This window comes from Carassius carassius, chromosome 45, assembly GCF_963082965.1.
Source record: "Carassius carassius chromosome 45, fCarCar2.1, whole genome shotgun sequence".
Taxonomy (NCBI): domain Eukaryota; kingdom Metazoa; phylum Chordata; class Actinopteri; order Cypriniformes; family Cyprinidae; genus Carassius; species Carassius carassius.
This window is the reverse complement of record NC_081799.1, coordinates 1,216,401-1,221,400: the sequence shown is the minus strand read 5'-3', so window position 1 is coordinate 1,221,400 and position 5,000 is coordinate 1,216,401. Positions and strand designations below refer to the sequence as shown.

The following is a 5,000-nucleotide window of genomic DNA, read 5'->3' as shown; positions in this document are numbered from 1 at the left end:
TTGGGGTTTCTTCCCTACTTATATAATGTACTGGAGATGAGAGTGGCTGATCTTTAAATAGCCCTCTCTTTGCAGCAGTTTTCGCTTACGGCCATACCAACCTGGCTATGCCCAATCTCGTCTGATCTCGGAAGCTAAGCAGGTTTGGGCCTGGTTAGTACTTGGCTGGGAGACCGCCTGGGAATACCAGGTGCTGTAAGCTTTTTGGAAATGTTTCACTAATTATATAATAATCTTGCAAAAAATAAAAAATAAAAAAAAGAGTCAATGCCCGATCTCCGAATCTTAGCATGTTTGGTACTGGTTACTACTTGGATGGTAGACTGCCTGGGAATAATTCCAGGTGCTGTAAGCTTTTGGGTTTTCTTCCCTACTTATATAATGTACTGGAGATTAGAGTGGCTGATCTTTAAATAGCCCTCTCTTTGCAGCAGTTTTCGCTTACGGCCATACCAACCTGGCTATGCCCGATCTCGGAAGCTAAGCAGGTTTGGACCTGGTTAGTACTTGGATGGGAGACCGCCTGGGAATACCAGGTGCTGTAAGCTTTTTGGAAATGTTTCACTAATTATATAATAATCTTGCAAAAAAAAAAAAAAAAAAAAAAAGAGTCAATGCCCGATCTCCGAATCTTAGCATGTTTGGTACTGGTTACTACTTGGATGGTAGACTGCCTGGGAATAATTCCAGGTGCTGTAAGCTTTTGGGGTTTCTTCCCTACTTATATAATGTACTGGAGATGAGAGTGGCTGATCTTTAAATAGCCCTCTCTTTGCAGCAGTTTTCGCTTACGGCCATACCAACCTGGCTATGCCCGATCTCGTCTGATCTCGGAAGCTAAGCAGGTTTGGGCCTGGTTAGTACTTGGATGGGAGACCGCCTGGGAATACCAGGTGCTGTAAGCTTTTTGGAAATGTTTCACTAATTATATAATAATCTTGCAAAAAAAAAAAAAAAGAGTCAATGCCCAATCTCCGAATCTTAGCATGTTTGGTACTGGTTACTACTTGGATGGTAGACTGCCTGGGAATAATTCCAGGTGCTGTAAGCTTTTGGGTTTTCTTCCCTACTTATATAATGTACTGGAGATTAGAGTGGCTGATCTTTAAATAGCCCTCTCTTTGCAGCAGTTTTCGCTTACGGCCATACCAACCTGGCTATGCCCGATCTCGTCTGATTTCGGAAGCTAAGCAGGTTTGGGCCTGGTTAGTACTTGTATGGGAGACCGCCTGGGAATACCAGGTGCTGTAAGCTTTTTGGAAATGTTTCACTAATTATATTATAATCTTGCAAAAAAAAAAGAGTCAATGCCCGATCTCCGAATCTTAGCATGTTTGGTACTGGTTACTACTTGGATGGTAGACTGCCTGGGAATAATTCCAGGTGCTGTAAGCTTTTGGGGTTTCTTCCCTACTTATATAATGTACTGGAGATGAGAGTGGCTGATCTTTAAATAGCCCTCTCTTTGCAGCAGTTTTCGCTTACGGCCATACCAACCTGGCTATGCCCGATCTCGTCTGATCTCGGAAGCTAAGCAGGTTTGGGCCTGGTTAGTACTTGGATGGGAGACCGCCTGGGAATACCAGGTGCAGTAAGCTTTTTGGAAATGTTTCACTAATTATATAATAATCTTGCAAAAAAAAAAAAAGAGTCAATGCCCGATCTCCGAATCTTAGCATGTTTGGTACTGGTTACTACTTGGATGGTAGACTGCCTGGGAATAATTCCAGGTGCTGTAAGCTTTTGGGTTTTCTTCCCTACTTATATAATGTACTGGAGATTAGAGTGGCTGATCTTTAAATAGCCCTCTCTTTGCAGCAGTTTTCGCTTACGGCCATACCAACCTGGCTATGCCCGATCTCGTCTGATCTCGGAAGCTAAGCAGGTTTGGGCCTGGTTAGTACTTGGATGGGAGACCGCCTGGGAATACCAGGTGCTGTAAGCTTTTTGGAAATGTTTCACTAATTATATAATAATCTTGCAAAAAAAAAAAAAGAGTCAATGCCCGATCTCCGAATCTTAGCATGTTTGGTACTGGTTACTACTTGGATGGTAGACTGCCTGGGAATAATTCCAGGTGCTGTAAGCTTTTGGGGTTTCTTCCCTACTTATATAATGTACTGGAGATGAGAGTGGCTGATCTTTAAATAGCCCTATCTTTGCAGCAGTTTTTGCTTACGGCCATACCAACCTGGCTATGCCCGATCTTGTCTGATCTCGGAAGCTAAGCAGGTTTGGCCCTGGTTAGTACTTGGATGGGAGACCGCCTGGGAATACCAGGTGCTGTAAGCTTTTTGGAAATGTTTCACTAATTATATAATAATCTTGCAAAAAAAAAAAAAAAAAAAAGAGTCAATGCCCGATCTCCGAATCTTAGCATGTTTGGTACTGGTTACTACTTGGATGGTAGACTGCCTGGGAATAATTCCAGGTGCTGTAAGCTTTTGGGTTTTCTTTTCCTACTTATATAATGTACTGGAGATTAGAGTGGCTGATCTTTAAATAGCCCTCTCTTTGCAGCAGTTTTCGCTTACGGCCATACCAACCTGGCTATGCCCGATCTCGTCTGATCTCGGAAGCTAAGCAGGTTTGGGCCTGGTTAGTACTTGGATGGGAGACCGCCTGGGAATACCAGGTGCTGTAAGCTTTTTGGAAATGTTTCACTAATTATATTATAATCTTGCAAAAAAAAAAAAAAAAAAAAGAGTCAATGCCCGATCTCCGAATCTTAGCATGTTTGGTACTGGTTACTACTTGGATGGTAGACTGCCTGGGAATAATTCCAGGTGCTGTAAGCTTTTGGGGTTTCTTCCCTACTTATATAATGTACTGGAGATGAGAGTGGCTGATCTTTAAATAGCCCTCTCTTTGCAGCAGTTTTCGCTTACGGCCATACCAACCTGGCTATGCCCGATCTCGTCTGATCTCGGAAGCTAAGCAGGTTTGGGCCTGGTTAGTACTTGGATGGGAGACCGCCTGGGAATACCAGGTGCAGTAAGCTTTTTGGAAATGTTTCACTAATTATATAATAATCTTGCAAAAAAAAAAAAAGAGTCAATGCCCGATCTCCGAATCTTAGCATGTTTGGTACTGGTTACTACTTGGATGGTAGACTGCCTGGGAATAATTCCAGGTGCTGTAAGCTTTTGGGGTTTCCTCCCTACTTATATAATGTACTGGAGATGAGAGTGGCTGATCTTTAAATAGCCCTCTCTTTGCAGCAGTTTTTGCTTACGGCCATACCAACCTGGCTATGCCCGATCTCGTCTGATCTCGGAAGTTAAGCAGGTTTGGGCCTGGTTAGTACTTGGATGGGAGACCGCCTGGGAATACCAGGTGCAGTAAGCTTTTTGGAAATGTTTCACTAATTATATAATAATCTTGCAAAAAAAAAAAAAGAGTCAATGCCCGATCTCCGAATCTTAGCATGTTTGGTACTGGTTACTACTTGGATGGTAGACTGCCTGGGAATGATTCCAGGTGCTGTAAGCTTTTGGGTTTTCTTCCCTACTTATATAATGTACTGGAGATTAGAGTGGCTGATCTTTAAATAGCCCTCTCTTTGCAGCAGTTTTCGCTTACGGCCATACCAACCTGGCTATGCCCGATCTCGTCTGATCTCGGAAGCTAAGCAGGTTTGGACCTGGTTAGTACTTGGATGGGAGACCGCCTGGGAATACCAGGTGCTGTAAGCTTTTTGGAAATGTTTCACTAATTATATAATAATCTTGCAAAAAAAAAAAAAAAAAAAAGAGTCAATGCCCGATCTCCGAATCTTAGCATGTTTGGTACTGGTTACTACTTGGATGGTAGACTGCCTGGGAATAATTCCAGGTGCTGTAAGCTTTTGGGGTTTCTTCCCTACTTATATAATGTACTGGAGATGAGAGTGGCTGATCTTTAAATAGCCCTATCTTTGCAGCAGTTTTTGCTTACGGCCATACCAACCTGGCTATGCCCGATCTCGTCTGATCTCGGAAGCTAAGCAGGTTTGGGCCTGGTTAGTACTTGGATGGGAGACCGCCTGGGAATACCAGGTGCAGTAAGCTTTTTGGAAATGTTTCACTAATTATATAATAATCTTGCAAAAAAAAAAAAAGAGTCAATGCCCGATCTCCGAATCTTAGCATGTTTGGTACTGGTTACTACTTGGATGGTAGACTGCCTGGGAATAATTCCAGGTGCTGTAAGCTTTTGGGTTTTCTTCCCTACTTATATAATGTACTGGAGATTAGAGTGGCTGATCTTTAAATAGCCCTCTCTTTGCAGCAGTTTTCGCTTACGGCCATACCAACCTGGCTATGCCCGATCTCGTCTGATCTCGGAAGCTAAGCAGGTTTGGACCTGGTTAGTACTTGGATGGGAGACCGCCTGGGAATACCAGGTGCTGTAAGCTTTTTGGAAATGTTTCACTAATTATATAATAATCTTGCAAAAAAAAAAAAAAAAAAAAGAGTCAATGCCCGATCTCCGAATCTTAGCATGTTTGGTACTGGTTACTACTTGGATGGTAGACTGCCTGGGAATAATTCCAGGTGCTGTAAGCTTTTGGGGTTTCTTCCCTACTTATATAATGTACTGGAGATGAGAGTGGCTGATCTTTAAATAGCCCTATCTTTGCAGCAGTTTTTGCTTACGGCCATACCAACCTGGCTATGCCCGATCTCGTCTGATCTCGGAAGCTAAGCAGGTTTGGGCCTGGTTAGTACTTGGATGGGAGACCGCCTGGGAATACCAGGTGCAGTAAGCTTTTTGGAAATGTTTCACTAATTATATAATAATCTTGCAAAAAAAAAAAAGAGTCAATGCCCGATCTCCGAATCTTAGCATGTTTGGTACTGGTTACTACTTGGATGGTAGACTGCATGGGAATAATTCCAGGTGCTGTAAGCTTTTGGGGTTTCTTCCCTACTTATATAATGTACTGGAGATGAGAGTGGCTGATCTTTAAATAGCCCTATCTTTGCAGCAGTTTTTGCTTACGGCCATACCAACCTGGC

At 42.8% G+C, this 5,000-nt stretch overlaps 14 non-coding genes and 1 pseudogene across 14 annotated transcripts in view; all 15 read left to right on the top strand.

The window, feature by feature from the left end:
- The first annotated feature begins 83 nt into the window (after positions 1 to 83).
- On the top strand, positions 84 to 202 carry LOC132128115 (5S ribosomal RNA). Its single transcript, XR_009427828.1, has one exon. It is a non-coding gene; the product is annotated as a 5S ribosomal RNA (ribosomal RNA).
- A 237-nt stretch (positions 203 to 439) lies between these two features.
- Positions 440 to 548, top strand: LOC132128262 (5S ribosomal RNA; annotated as a pseudogene).
- A 238-nt stretch (positions 549 to 786) lies between these two features.
- On the top strand, positions 787 to 905 carry LOC132128056 (5S ribosomal RNA). The gene has a single exon (XR_009427773.1). It is a non-coding gene; the product is annotated as a 5S ribosomal RNA (ribosomal RNA).
- A 230-nt stretch (positions 906 to 1,135) lies between these two features.
- LOC132128087 (5S ribosomal RNA) lies at positions 1,136 to 1,254 on the top strand. The gene has a single exon (XR_009427801.1). It is a non-coding gene; the product is annotated as a 5S ribosomal RNA (ribosomal RNA).
- A 225-nt stretch (positions 1,255 to 1,479) lies between these two features.
- Positions 1,480 to 1,598, top strand: LOC132128024 (5S ribosomal RNA). Its single transcript, XR_009427743.1, has one exon. It is a non-coding gene; the product is annotated as a 5S ribosomal RNA (ribosomal RNA).
- A 228-nt stretch (positions 1,599 to 1,826) lies between these two features.
- LOC132128045 (5S ribosomal RNA) lies at positions 1,827 to 1,945 on the top strand. The gene has a single exon (XR_009427762.1). It is a non-coding gene; the product is annotated as a 5S ribosomal RNA (ribosomal RNA).
- A 228-nt stretch (positions 1,946 to 2,173) lies between these two features.
- Positions 2,174 to 2,292, top strand: LOC132128147 (5S ribosomal RNA). The gene has a single exon (XR_009427858.1). It is a non-coding gene; the product is annotated as a 5S ribosomal RNA (ribosomal RNA).
- Positions 2,293 to 2,528: 236 nt separating this feature from the next.
- Positions 2,529 to 2,647, top strand: LOC132128033 (5S ribosomal RNA). The gene has a single exon (XR_009427751.1). It is a non-coding gene; the product is annotated as a 5S ribosomal RNA (ribosomal RNA).
- A 235-nt stretch (positions 2,648 to 2,882) lies between these two features.
- LOC132128023 (5S ribosomal RNA) lies at positions 2,883 to 3,001 on the top strand. The gene has a single exon (XR_009427742.1). It is a non-coding gene; the product is annotated as a 5S ribosomal RNA (ribosomal RNA).
- Positions 3,002 to 3,229: 228 nt separating this feature from the next.
- On the top strand, positions 3,230 to 3,348 carry LOC132127913 (5S ribosomal RNA). The gene has a single exon (XR_009427638.1). It is a non-coding gene; the product is annotated as a 5S ribosomal RNA (ribosomal RNA).
- Positions 3,349 to 3,576: 228 nt separating this feature from the next.
- Positions 3,577 to 3,695, top strand: LOC132128821 (5S ribosomal RNA). The gene has a single exon (XR_009428388.1). It is a non-coding gene; the product is annotated as a 5S ribosomal RNA (ribosomal RNA).
- A 235-nt stretch (positions 3,696 to 3,930) lies between these two features.
- Positions 3,931 to 4,049, top strand: LOC132128022 (5S ribosomal RNA). Its single transcript, XR_009427741.1, has one exon. It is a non-coding gene; the product is annotated as a 5S ribosomal RNA (ribosomal RNA).
- Positions 4,050 to 4,277: 228 nt separating this feature from the next.
- On the top strand, positions 4,278 to 4,396 carry LOC132128820 (5S ribosomal RNA). Its single transcript, XR_009428387.1, has one exon. It is a non-coding gene; the product is annotated as a 5S ribosomal RNA (ribosomal RNA).
- Positions 4,397 to 4,631: 235 nt separating this feature from the next.
- LOC132128020 (5S ribosomal RNA) lies at positions 4,632 to 4,750 on the top strand. Its single transcript, XR_009427739.1, has one exon. It is a non-coding gene; the product is annotated as a 5S ribosomal RNA (ribosomal RNA).
- Positions 4,751 to 4,977: 227 nt separating this feature from the next.
- The window catches only part of LOC132127991 (5S ribosomal RNA), a 119-nt gene continuing 96 nt past the window's right edge, over positions 4,978 to 5,000 (top strand). Inside the window, exon 1 of the ribosomal RNA XR_009427712.1 lies at positions 4,978 to 5,000. This exon is cut by the window's right edge and continues 96 nt beyond it. This is a non-coding gene — a ribosomal RNA (5S ribosomal RNA).